This window comes from Triticum aestivum, chromosome 7B (assembly GCF_018294505.1).
Source record: "Triticum aestivum cultivar Chinese Spring chromosome 7B, IWGSC CS RefSeq v2.1, whole genome shotgun sequence".
NCBI classification, from domain to species: Eukaryota; Viridiplantae; Streptophyta; class Magnoliopsida; order Poales; family Poaceae; genus Triticum; species Triticum aestivum.
In genome coordinates this window covers 655,977,471-655,992,288 of record NC_057813.1, presented here as the reverse complement: position 1 = coordinate 655,992,288, position 14,818 = coordinate 655,977,471, and positions in this window count along the sequence as shown.

The window sequence follows — 14,818 nt, the reverse complement described above, 5'->3', positions numbered from 1 at the left end:
ACGTTGTCAAAAAAATGTTGAGTTAAAAAAAAGAAACAAAACAAACACATTTTCTTTTTGAATAAAATATCATTCAGTTTGATGATACAAACCATACAAGTACAGGGGCAACGATACAGTAAACCGTTGAAAACTTACGAGAAAACTATTACCCAAAAAAAGAGCAAAGTCTAGTTAGTGAAAACACGCTTAGTACAAACCCATGCAAGCATCAGTACAAGTACCCTTTTTTGGAACCATTCAAAATTACTCTACAAAAAATAGCTCAGTACAAACATACACATATATAAGTACGAGTATTCTGTTTTTCAGACGAGAAAACAACATGATCCGTCATGCCGTATTAAAAATTACTCTTAAACGGTTGCAAAGTAGACAAAACGTTCAACATGACTAAGTTTTGCATTTTTGATAGCTATCCAATGGTATATTATTTGCCAAATTTCGACAAACTTTTAAAAAAATCACTTTCAAAATCAAATTTGACCGTATTTAAATTCATTTTTGAACCGTAAGGAATTAGAAAAACATTTCTATACGAAAGAGTTGCACATTTTCCATTGCTTTCCAACGCCGTATCATTTGTGTGAATCCGACAAACCGTTTGCAAAAAATCGCGAAAATACGTTTCGCCCAGAATTTCACCGTTTTCCAAATTACTTTTAAATCATATAGAATTAGAAAAAACAATACATATATGGAAGATGTGGATTTTCACCAGCTTTCCAACGCCATCTTATTTGCTCAATTCCTAGAAACCGTTTGAAAATTGAGTACAAAATACGATTCATGTTTTCGGTTTTGAAAAAAACGGTTTTATCAAAACTGCTCTTAAACCATAATGATTTTGCAAAAACGTTCAATATACTTGAAATATAGTTGTCAAGAGCTTTCCAACGATGTATTACATGCCCCGTTCCGACAAAAAAATTACAAAAAAATTTTGAACTAAATAAAACTATCTGTTAAACACAACTGAAAGCATCAGTTCAACCGCTTCAAAAACATCAGTACAACCACCTGAAAACATCAGTTCAAAAAGGGTAACAGAATAATATTCTGTTACGCGTAACAGAATAATATTCTGTTATGCGTAACAGAATAGCCCAGATGTGTGTGTATATATATATATATATATATATCATCGAATGTCTCACAGCCAACACCATTAACTATTCACACATACACATGTATATACATATAAAATTTCTCCTACATGTTGCCTTGGTGCCTTTGGAGCACGATGACAAGTGGTTCATGGGGGCGGTAGCGGGTAATAGTATTCTCGTTTGGGATCTATGACCTGGTCGAGCAAAAATCCGGCTATTTCCTCTTGAAGTGCTAGTATGCCGTCCACCGGTAGGAGCTTATCCCGCACCTCTCTAAACTGTTAAGAAGGAGATCAATATGCATGTGTATTAGTTGTGTGACAAGATATCGATAATGGTGTGAATAGTGTTCTCACAAATGTACCCAGTCCTGTCTTTGAGATCTGCTCCTTTCGGACGCCATCATGTGAATGTTCTCGAAAATGTAGAATGCACACAAATAATTCCCCGGCGCCTGCCTCATGGCCTTTACGAGAATGGAATTGAATCATATAATGATTAATCAAGCATGATAATTAATTAATGGTATTGAAACAAGAATTAAAGAGATGGTAGCTAGCTAGCTAGCTAGTACTACTTAATTACTTACCTTTTGTCGATGCCAAAACAACTTTTTTGGCCATTTGCGTGGAGTCACCTTGATGAACTTTGCCCAATCCCTGCCCGCCGGCAAAGAAAATTAATAAAGGGGTTATTAAATAGTTCATATCAGGAAATGATGAACTAATAATAGGCCGAGATATAGTTAATAATGATTGAAATTACCTGTTGACTATCCCCTTCATGGTGATGTAGTCTTTATCTTCTTTAAGTAGTGAGTCCAGTACTTCAACTGTTGCTTGGTTAACTTTAATGTCAAACAAGATCCAGTGGAAACTGCATGCGCACACGTTTGCATGTGTTAATTAAGTGGGCATGTGCATAAAATTAATTAACTATCATAAACCGTATACACTTAATTATTAACATCTAGCTAGCTAATAAGCAAAAACAGAATTTGTATGACAAGACAGTGTGTGACTCACAGGAAGTTGTAAGGAAGTAGTATATCTTCATTGCTATTGAGGTGCTTCAAGAACTCTAGCATGCTTTCCTCTACACTTGCTTGGGAAGTTGAAAGATTCCACGTGTACTCATTAATGGTATTTGGGTCAATGAACCCAATGCCATAGCGTCCAGATTTTTTCATTTCATACATCTTCATCCTGCATATAATACCACAGAAAAGAATATATAGTGAGGATAATTACATGCAATGATTGATCCAAAATTACAGAAAGAAATCACTTACAGACAATAGCAACTAATGAGAGATTTGTCGAGTGCGTCTTGATTGTATAACTGAAATAGGCTGAATACTCAATGCACCGAGCTTTCTCATGGGAGTAATGCTCCTTCTTGACATTCACCATGAGGGACTCTTGATTGGAAATCTTGGTAATGTTCATATACCATTGATGCAATTCATACATTCACGTTGGGAGGTTCTTGACCTTGTCTGGCTCGACCAAAGGTTGGCCCTGGACATATTTCCGTTTTATTTCCTCCTCTCTAAGCGGAAACATGGGCTCAATTTCGAGGAGTTGTCCAACAGAGATCTTGAGCATTTCAGCATGCATTATATGCTCCTCCGTTATTACCACATTGCCTAGCTGGGGAACTTTAACGGTTTGCCCACAATAATATTGGGCGCATGGCCTCCTCTCATGTGTTGTTGGCACAACAAGCGGGGGGATCCATTGCGCCGCCTGTTCTCCCAGCTGGGGAATGGTTTTCATGCATTTTTTGCCCGCTGCTTGTTGGCTCGAGCTCGAGCTCGCTTCCTTCTTTAGCCGTTCTTGATGTAGTTTCCTGATTTGGCGCTCATAGTCCGAGTCAACAGGCTTGGGAGCTGGTTCTCTAGCCATACGAATGAAGTGGTCAATTACTTTCTCAGGCACTTTCTCCTTTGGCGGCGGTGCCGGTTTCGGTCCAAAATGGTTGTCCACTTGGGCCTGCACTATGGCTGCGTTTTGCTCCTTAGTCATGTCGTAAGGGCTCTGAGGAAGAGGAGCGAGGCTTGGACCATATTTATATCGCTAGTCTCCGCCTATACTTCCTGAACTACCTCGACTCGTACCGCTATGCACCATAGCTGCGGCGTGTCTCTTCTGCGATTGCTGAGATGGCGGAGACGGCTGACGTGGCTGAGTTGGACCAGGAGATGTGGCCTGACGATGTGCCGGACTTGAAGCAGGAGGTGTGCCCTGACACGGTCCCGGACTTGAAACCGGAGAAGTGGCATGACGCTGTGCCGGACTGGAAACCGGAGGAGTCAGTGTTGGGGAACGTTGCAGAAAATAAAAAAATTCCTACGGTTTCACCAAGATCCATCTATGAGTTCATCTAAGAAATGAGTGATAGGAGTGCATCTACATACCTTTGTATATCGAGATCGGAAGTGTTCAAGAGAACGGGGATGATGGAGTCGTACTCGCCGTGATCCAAATCACCGATGACCAAGTGCCTAACGGACAGCACCTCCGTGTTCAACACACGTACGGAGCGGATGACGTCTCCTCCTTCTTGATCCAGCAAGGGGAAAGGAGAGGTTGATGAAGATCCAGCAGCACGACGGCATGGCGGTGGATGCAGCAGGACTCCGGCAGGGCTTCGCCAAGCAACCGCGGGAGGAGGAAGAGCTGTAGCAGGGGGAGGGAGGCGCCAAGACTCAGGGTGCGCTGCCCTCCCCCCCTCCTTTATATAGGCCCCCAGGGGGGCGCCGGCCCTGGAGATGGGAATCTCCCAAGGGGGACGCCGGCCCTGGAGCTGTAGCCCGGAACCTCCCCGAACCCTGACCGAAACTTCCGTAGCCCGGAACTTCTGGGGCGGTCGGAACTTCCGGGCACCGGAACTTCCGTCCCCTGTTTCTGCAGCTTCCGGGGTACTACTGAGCGGTGCAAAGTCTCTGTGTAGCCTGGAACCTGTCCGGAACCTGGTCGGAACTTCCGGTGGCCGGAACTTCCGTCTGTGTCCGGAACTTCCGGGCTACGCAGAAATCTGCCTCCAACGGCCAGATTTCATCCCCACCTATAAATAGTCTTCTTCTTCCTCACGAAGGGGTTGGCGACTCCATTTCTCTCACCTCCATTTTCAGACCTCGATTTCTTGGAGATCTCCCTTCCTAGCCAACCAAAGCTCTTGATCTTTTGGGAAGCGAAGGAGAAGTTCTTGATCTACACACTCACCAAAGCGAAAGTTGATTCCCCCTTGTTTTGTGGTGCTTCTTGTTACTCTTGGAGGTTGGAGACTCCTAGGCGGTAGGAGTGCTCCGGCGAGGAATCGACCATTGTGATTTCCCCCGGAAAGTTTGTGAGGGTTTGGAGACCACCCCAAGGTCTACCACTAGTGGTTGAGAAACACCTTCGTGGTGTTGTCTCAAGGAGAGAATAGGGTGAGACTTCGTGGCGTTGGTGTGCCTTCGTGGTAACATCCACCTCTCTAAACAGTGACGTAGCTTCCCTCCAAGGAAGTGAACATCGGCTTACATCCTCGTCTCTCAGAGTTGCGGTTATTCCTAACCCTAACTCTCTACTTGTGGTTACTTGTATCTTAGCACTTATCTCATCTTGTGCTTGCTTACTCATATATTTGTGTCACTTGATTATCTTGCTTAGCTCACTAGTATCATACATGCAATTGTTAGGCTCACTTTCATTTTCCGCATTATTGCCTAAAATTGCTTAGTAATAATTAAAATTTGTAATTGTACCTATTCACCCCCCCTCTAGGTCCATCTCGATCCTTTCAGCCGCTTCATCCCACAATACCGCTGAAGCAAGAAAAGACTAGTAGTGGCAAGCAAGTTGATAAGATCTACGCCCACAACAAATTTGTGTTCTACTCGTGCAATAGAGAACTACGCATAGACCTAGCTCATGATGCCACTGTTGGGGAACGTTGCAGAAAATAAAAAATTTCCTACGGTTTCACAAAGATCCATCTATGAGTTCATCTAAGCAACGAGTGATAGGAGTGCATCTACATACCTTTGTAGATCGCGAGCGGAAGCGTTCAAGAGAACGGGGATGATGGAGTCGTACTCGCCGTGATCCAAATCACCGATGACCAAGTGCCAAACGGACAGCACCTCCGCGTTCAACACACGTACGGAGCGGATGACGTCTCCTCCTTCTTGATCCAGCAAGGGGAAAGGAGAGGTTGATGAAGATCCAGCAGCACGACGGCGTGGTGGTGGATGCAGCAGGACTCTGGCAGGGCTTCGCCAAGCAACTGCGGGAGGAGGAAGAGGTGTAGCAGGGGGAGGGAGGCGCCAAGACTCAGGGTGCGGCTGCCCTCCCTCCCCCTCCTCCTTTATATAGGCCCCCAGGGGGAGGGCCGGCCCTGGAGATGGGAATCTCCCAAGGGGGCGGCGGCCAGGGGGGTGGAGTGGCCCCCAAGGCAAGTGGTGCGCCCCCACCCTAGGGTTTCCAACCCTAGGCGCAGGGGGGCCCAAGGGGGGCGAACCAGCCCACTAGGGGCTGGTTCCCCTCCCACTTCAGCCCACGGGGCCCTCCGGGATAGGTGGCCCCACCCGGTGGACCCCCGGGACCCTTCCGGTGGTCCTGGTACAATACCGGATGACCCCGAAACTTTCCCGATGGCCGAAACAGCACTTCCTATATATAATTCTTTACCTCCGGACCATTCCGGAACTCCTCGTGACGTCCGGGATCTCATCTGGGACTCCGAACAATATTCGGTTTGCTGCATACTCATATTCATACAACCCTAGCGTCACCAAACCTTAAGTGTGTAGACCCTACGGGTTCGGGAGACATGCAGACATGACCGAGACGGCTCTCCGGTCAATAACCAACAGCGGGATCTGGATACCCATGTTGGCTCCCACATGCTCCTCGATGATCTCATCGGATGCACCACGATGTCGAGGATTCAGGCAACCCCGTATACTATTCCCTTTGTCAGACGGTATGTTACTTGCCCGAGATTCGATCGTCGGTATCCCAATACCTCGTTCAATCTCGTTGCCAGCAAGTCACTGTCAGGACCCCGACTCGATGTCACATCGATCTAGCCGGTAACACCTCATATCACTTTGCGGCCTCACGCACGGTATCCCCACGGGTGTCGCCTTACCTTTGCCCGGGACCGTTTGCGCATTTTGGCTCACGTATATGCTAGTGTCGCTAGCATCCATATGATAAAGAGCCCGGGCTGACATGACTAGTCGTAAACCCAAAGTGGCACAGACTTACAGGGACAGGCATCCATGACCCAGCTTCGAACGTGTCGGTCATCAGCAAGTGGGTCCGGGCTGTAGCACTGGGCTAGCAGGACTCCGGTAAACCGGGCTGTAGCGGCTAACAGGACTCCGGTACACAAAGCGTGACATTTCCCCGAAGGGACAGACACAGGAACGAAGAAGGACACATGCCGGCCAGCCTAAGTGTTCCAGAGCAGTAGCAAGCTACCATGGCTCAGCGGTAACACTAGGAGACATTTCCCGGTAAGAGAGGCTACTAAAGATAAACAACTAGGTAGTCAGATCCCACACATACCAAGCATTACAACCATACACACAATATGCTCGATATGTGCAAATACAACGAAGCATCACAACATGACTCTACAACACAAGTACTTTATTTAAGGCTCAGGGAGCCATACATAACATACACAAAGATACGGGTCTCACGACCCAACATACAAGTCATACAGTCATACAAACCAGCAGCGGAAGTAACTTGTCTGAGTACAGACAACTAGTAAAATAAAAGAGGCTTGGAAAGCCTAGCTATACTACGTGGTCCTTCACAAGCTCAGGGTCACCACCTGGGTCTTTAGCCTACTCGTTGATGTCAACGTCTACATAGAACCCATCAGAAGGGGTTGCAGCGTCTTCTGTAATAAAATGTAAATTGTAGCAACATGAGTACAAAGGTACTCAGCAAGACTTACATCAGATCCTACATACATGCATAGTATCAAGAAGGGTTGGTGGAGTTATTGCAGCAAGCCAGCTTTGACTCTTGGCTAGACTATCCTACGGTACTCCACTTAAAATGGTTTAGCGCACACGAGTCCACTACTCACCAAGTCAATACACTACCGAGGATCCACCTCCGTCTTCCTACGGAAGAGCCATCCTCGGCACTCACACTTATCTTGAGGCTTTTAGTAGTTTCCATTTACTTGTCTATGAACTGTATAGGCAACCAAGTAGTCCTTTACCGCGGACGCGGCTATTCGAATAGATCATATTAACCCTGCAGGGGTGTACTTCTTCATACACGCTCTCACCACTTACCGTCGTTTACACGACATGTACTCGGCAACCTTCAAGCGGAAGCCCAACGCGGGTGTCGGCCACGACCTACCTAATCACCTAAGCCTCCAGTCCAGGTTTATCGCCTATCCAGGTTCCATCCGCAGGGAGTCCGGCCGAGGTTTCCCATACGGCCCCGAACGATGTGAACAGGGTTCCCGAGATACCTAACGGGTATTCGGTACACCGTGCCACGTACCTACCGCATCACAGCCCACCCCTACGGTCAGCGCTGTCCACGGCCTCCAGTAGGCTACAAACACCAGAAACTACTTGCAACTCCTGGACGGAGAACTAGGGTGAATAAGAAGCCGAGAGGGTCCATTGGTTTCGGGCCCAATGCATGGTAGTAGCTGATTCTTAAATCACACATACAGATCTCAGTGCTTAAGGTCGGCTTCAATGAAACAACCCACCATGTACTCCTACATGGCCTCTCATCGATACCTTTACCAAATCGTGTTCACCACACCACTCTCATTACCGACATAATCATTTCACTCTAGCCCATCACCCAGATGAACCAGACCTGACACGACTCTAAGCATAGCAGGCATAGCAAGGTAGGAACAACACATACATATGGCTCAATCAACTCCTACACATGCTAGTGGGTTTCATCTAGTTACTGTGGCAATGACAGGTCATGCAGAGGAAATGGGTTCAACTACCGTAGCACACAGCAGTTTGAAACGCGTTGTCTTAATGCAGTAAAAGAGAGCAGGAGCGAGAACATGGGATTGTATCGATATGATCAAATGGTTGGTTGCTTGCCTGATGGTTCGATGCACTGATACGGTTCTTCGTTAGGGTAATCACGGTACTCCTCGGAGGCAGAACCTGTCGCAAAGGACACCGATACACAACCATCACCAAACAATGTGCAACAATATGATGCATGCATGAAACATGGCAATATGAGTGTGTTGGGCTAATGCAACTAAAACCAGAAGGGTTTGAACAAATTTGAATCAAAGATTCAAATTTCAAATTCAAATATGGCCTTTTAAAGTGCTTTTCCTTGTTCTGCTTAAAACATCAATTTAACTTGTTTGATCATGCATGAAAATAGTACAGATGGATAGATTGGATTTTTCTGATCATTTTTCATATATAATTTGTCTGATTTGGAGTTACAGAATAAAAGTTATGAATTTTTGAAGTTTAATTAATATTCTGGAATTTCCTGATTTAAATTAAATCCAGAAATATAAATATTGCGCCAGCATGACGTCAGCATGACGTCAGTGGTCAACTGCGGCTGGCTGAAGTCAAACCTGACATGTGGGGCCCACACGTCAGTGACAGGGGGGTTAAACAGGGTTAATTTAATCCTAATTACTAATTAGTGGCGCTGGGGCCCACTAGTCAGTGTCAGGGGGTTAACTAACAGTGGTTAGCGCTAATCCTAATTAGCTACAGGGCTGGGCCCACCTGTCAGGGACTCAGGGGGGTCCTGCCGTGGTCAAAGTGGGTCAAACCCACCGGCGACATGACGCCGGTGAGGCCTGAGACGGCGGCGCGATGCGGAATCGCGCTATAGGGCACGGGAGAGGCCGTGCTTGGGCTCGTTGAAGAGCCCTTGCTCCCGCGCATCGAATGGTGGTGGTGGCCGTGCCGGAGGTGGCCGGAATCGACGGCGGCGAGCTCGGCTGCGGCCGCCGGGGTTCGGTCGTGCACGGGAACGGGGTTGGAGCTCGAAGGCGAGCGAAGCGAGGCGCTAGGGATGCTCTACGGGGTCTTACGAACTCGTTGGACTCGTCGGGGTGACCAAATGGTCACCGGAGCTGCGTCGACGGCGAGCTCGGCGACGGCGGAGGTTCGGCCATGGTGGGGAGGAGGCTACGGTGAGGGAACGAGGGGGAGGAGAGGGGGAAACGGTGGCGTAGCTCACCGCGGTTGCAGTGGGCGTCGAAGCGGGCTCGGGGACGCGCTGGAGACGGCGAATCGACGGCGACGGTGGTCGGAGCCCGAGGAGGGGAACGGCGACGTGGCGGCGGTGCAGGGCTTCCGGAGGCCCGTGGAGCGGTGGGGAGGAAGAGGGGGTCGAGGCGGAGCTCCTGAGCTAGTCGGGGGAGCGAGGGGTGGCCGGAGACGGCTGCTATGGCGAACGGCGGCGACGGTGGTGTTCGGCCGTGTGAGAGAGAGAGCGAGGGAGAGGAGGGAGGAACCGAGGGAGAGTGAGAGAGAGCAGGGGGAGAGGCGTGGCGTCGTCCGGGGCATCGAGCGAGGAGGGGAGGGCAGGCAGGCAGGGAGAGAGGTGGCGTGGCGCGGTGGCGCGCGCGCGCCGGCCACACTCCCCTCCCTCTGTCGAGGACGAAGACGACAGAGGAGGGAGGTGGGCTGGGCCGCCTGCTGGCTGGGCCGGCCAGCTGGCTGGGCCGCACAGTGGAGGAGCCCAGGTAAGTTTCTCCCTTTATTTATTTTCTGTTTTCTAATTTCTGACATTTGTTTTGATTTAAAAAAATATTAAATCATTTTATTAACTTATGCCAATTTTTGCAGGAGCTAGATATATTATTCCAGAGCTCCTTTATAAATGGCATAATATTTGGACATATATTAATATATATAATTAATATATTTCCAATGCAAATATTTATGCATTAATTCCAAAAGCCCAAAATAAATACCTATGAGCTCTTAAAAATATTGGTTTGATTTTTATCTCTGTCCAATATTTTCAGAGAGCCACATGAGCATTTTCTTGGACCCTTTTGGAGAAATTTTTATTTGGATCATTTTCAAAATGATTCTGAGGGTTTCACAGATCCCCATTTCAAGTTTCTGATGAAAGAGTAAACATGATGCAACACTCTAATGCATGACTAGCTAGGGTGTGACAACTCACCCCCACTCAAAAGAATCTCGTCCCGAGATTTGGGTACCTCCGGGAAGAAGGCGGGATACTCAAGTCGAAGACGATCCTCCCTTTCCCAAGTTGCTTCATCCTCAGAATGATGAGACCACTGAACTTTGAGGAACTTGATGTTCTGACGTCGAGTGGTACGCTCGGCCTGATCGAGGATACGAATGGGGTACTCTCGATATGTAAGATTATCTTGGAGATCAAGCGTTTCGTGGTCCACTCCACGGATAGGATCCGAGAAGCAACGCCTGAGTTGAGAAACGTGGAAGACATCGTGGACTCTGGAGAGGTGCGGAGGTAGTTCCAACTGGTAGGCAACTTCTCCTCGTTTGGCAAGAATGCGAAAAGGTCCAATGTAACGAGGAGCCAATTTGCCTTTGATACCGAAACGATGGGTTCCCTTCAGAGGGGTGACCCGAAGATAAGCCTTCTCGTCAACCTCGAAAGTCATAGCCTTATGTTTTCGGTCATATTGACTCTTTTGACGAGATTGGGCTGTTTTCAACTTTTCACGAACGATGCGAACTTGTTCTTCTGCTTCCTGAATCATATCCGGGCCAAAGAATTGTCTTTCCCCGGTTTCTGACCAGTTAAGGGGTGTTCGACACCGTCGTCCATAGAGAACTTCAAAAGGGGCTTTACCCAAGCTAGATTGATAGCTGTTGTTGTAGGCGAATTCGGCAAATGGAAGGCACTTCTCCCAATCCATTCCGAATGAGATAACAGAGGCTCGAAGCATGTCTTCTAGAATCTGGTTGACGCGTTCCACTTGACCACTCGACTGAGGGTGGAAAGCGGTGCTAAAGGAGAGACGGGTTCCCATAGCATTTTGGAAACTTTCCCAAAATCGAGAGGTGAAAAGACTTCCTCGATCCGAGTTGATTTCCAAAGGAACACCATGGAGGGACACTATTCGAGAGATGTATAAGTCTGCCAGCTGGCTAGCGGTTATACTCTCACGAACAGGTAGGAAATGGGCTACCTTGGAAAGACGATCGACAACGACGAAGATAGCATTATTCCCTCTCCTGGTCCTGGGAAAACCGGTAATGAAATCCATACCAATTTTATCCCATTTCCATTCAGGAATAGCTAAGGGTTGAAGGGTGCCAGCAGGCCGTTGGTGCTCTGCTTTAACACGACGACAGACGTCGCAATTAGCAATATACTGAGCAATTTCTCTCTTCATCCTAGTCCACCAGAACCTCTGGCGTAGGTCCTGATACATCTTAGTGCTACCGGGATGAATGGTGAGGGGAGATTCATGAGCTTCCTTAAGGATCAAACGCCTTAGGTTTCGCACTTTGGGAACCACTAGTCGATTCCCGAAGTATACGACCCCTTGATCATTAATGGAGAAGCAATTCGCAATTCCTTTCTGAATGTTTCTCTTGATGCGGGAGATTCCCGGATCTACCTTCTGTGCTTTGATAATCTGATCCGTAAGGGTAGGTTTTGCCACCAAGGTGGAAAGAAAACCTTGAGGAACAATGTGAAGGTTAAGCTTCCGAAATTCCTCATGGAGAAGCGGTTGACTTTGTTGTAACATCAGGTTGTTACAATAAGATTTACGACTTAGCGCATCAGCCATGACGTTGGCTTTTCCTGGGGTGTAAGTTATTCCTAAGTCGAAGTCTGTGATCAGCTCAACCCAACGTCTTTGCCTGAGATTCAAATCCGGTTGGGTGAAAATGTACTTCAGACTTTGGTGATCAGTGAATATTTCGCAACGGTTACCGAGGAGGTAATGTCGCCAGGTTTTAAGTGCATAGACTACGGCTGCAAGCTCTAGATCATGAGTAGGATAATTCTCCTCATGTGGGTGCAATTGCCGTGAAGCGTAGGCAATTACGTGTCGATCTTGCATGAGAATGCAACCTAGTCCTTGTCGCGAGGCGTCGCAGTAGATAACAAAGTCCTTGGAGAAGTCTGGCGGTACCAGTACGGGAGCAGAAGTCAGGCGTCTTTTCAGTTCCTGAAAGCTGTGCTCACATTGTGGAGTCCATTCGAACTTCTTATCTTTCTTGAGGAGTTCGGTTAGAGGTTTGGCAACTTTGGAGAAGTTCTCGACAAAGCGACGACAATAGCTCGCTAAGCCCAGAAAACTCCGAACTTGCTTGACCGATTCAGGTGGAGTCCAATTAAGGACGGCTTGAACTCGCTCAGGGTTAACAGCAATACCTTTACCAGATATTACATGACCCAGATAGGTCACTTCTGACAACCAGAATTCACATTTAGAAAATTTGGCATAAAGGCGATGCTCTCGAAGTTTCTTCAACACTAGCCTTAGATGTTCGGCATGTTCTTCCTCGTTCTTGGAGTAGATGAGTATATCATCGAGGTAAACCACGACGAATTTATCCAAATACTCCATGAAGATTGAGTTCATTAACCGAGAAAAGGTGGCTGGAGCGTTGGTTAACCGAAGGACATGACGGTGTACTCGTATTGGCCATAACGAGTAACAAAGGCCGTTTTAGGAATGTCCCCGTTTCTGATTTTGATTTGATGGTAGCCCAACCTCAAATCCATCTTGGAGAAGACTGAGGATCCAGCGAGCTGATCATACAGGTCGTTGATCCTGGGAAGTGGATATTTGTTCTTGATTGTGACCAAATTGACAGGTCGGTAATCTACAACCATCCGGTCCGTACCATCCTTCTTCTTGACGAATAGGACGGGGCAAGCCCACGGAGATGAGCTAGGTCGGATGAAACCCTTTTTCAAGGACTCATCGAGTTGTTTCTTAAGCTCGGCTAGTTCTAAGGGTGCCATCTTATAAGGTCTTCTAGCAATCGGAACGGTTCCTGGAATGAGGTCTATTACGAACTCAACATCCCTGTCAGGTGGAACACCTGGCAATTCCTCTGGAAAGACATCCGGGAAGTCACGGACTACCGGAACGTCCTCAAGGTCTGGCAAAGGGCTGGCGTTAAGAGAATATAATTGTCGCTTGGCTATTCGGGTCAAGACATTGACTATCTTCCCCGAAGGATGGGTGAGTTGAACAGTCCTAGAGAAGCAATCAATTTGGGCATGATGAGCTGACATCCAGTCCATACCCAGAATGATATTAATATCTGAAGATTTAAGGGCTATCAAGGACGCGAGGAAAACAAGTCTGTCGACTTGGATTTCATTTCCATGGCTTACTCTAGAAGTTTGCCATTTGGATCCCGGAGTTTGAATTACCATAGAGGTTGGCATATCACCGAATGCGACGTTGTGCAAACGAGCATAGTTTTCAGATATAAAAGAATGAGAGGCTCCTGTATCGAAAAGAACAGATGCCGGGTGGCAATTAACAAGAAGCGTACCGAGAACGACGTTGGGATCCTCTTGAGCTTCTTCGGCAGAGATACAGTTGACATGGCCACGTGAAGCGGTGACCGGTTTGGCGTGGAATATTTTTCCTGTCGGCTTGCCACGGCCAACAGCTTTAGCAGATTGATTGGGGTTGGTCTGGGGACACTCACGCATATAGTGACCAGATTCCCCACACTTGAAACAAGTCACGGAACTGGTACGTGGAGGAGCATTATTGGTTGGACCCCCATAGGGCTTGGCCGGTGCAGACTGTTGAACAGGGCGAGGCGCCTGGAAAGATGGCCTCGGTGTGAACCTGGGTGGCAGGGCGGTGTTGGGTACCCACACGCGGCGCTTCTGAGGACCAGCACCGGATGAGGAACCCATGTCACGGCCATGCTTGCGTGTTGCGTCATAGTCAGTCTGACCAGTTTCAGCACTGATGGCTTTGTTGACAAGTTTCTGGAAAGATGTGCACTCATGCAGACGGAGGTCGCGGCGAAGCTCAGGACTAAGGCCCTTACGGAACCTTGCTTGCTTCTTGGCATCAGTAGACACTTCCTCAGTTGCATATCGTGCGAGATTACCAAACTCCCTGCTGTAAGCATCCACAGAAAGTCGGCCTTGGGTGAAACTGCAAAATTCCTCACGTTTACGGTCCATGAGACCCTCCGGAATGTGATGTTCACGGAAAGCCTCGCTGAATTCAGCCCAAGTAGTGACATGGCCCGCTGGGCGCATAGCTCCATAATTCTCCCACCATAGACTGGCGGGGCCTTCAAGATGATATGCAGCAAAGGTGACCTTGTCAGCCTCCGCTACCAGCGCGGAACGCAGTTTGTGAGCGATACTGCGAAGCCAGTCATCAGCGTCGAGAGGCTCGACGGAGTGGTGGAACGTGGGTGGATGCAATTTGATAAAATCACTGAGTGACACCACGTTAGTCCTCTGATGGTGTGCTGTGTTCTGTTCAATACGCTCCAACAAACGGTTGGTCTCCCGCTTGTTTCTCTCAGCTTCCATCATAACCTCGGCTAGGGACGGAGGATGAGGCAGATTTGCATCCCTGACTTCACTGCCTTCGGCCTGCTCTTGAGGAGCAGGGTTAGTGCGCGTGTTGACCATCCTAGGTAAACAAGACAATGATTTGTCAGGATGATAAAATTCCGACATAGGATACAAAATGTAAGGAATAACTCGGAA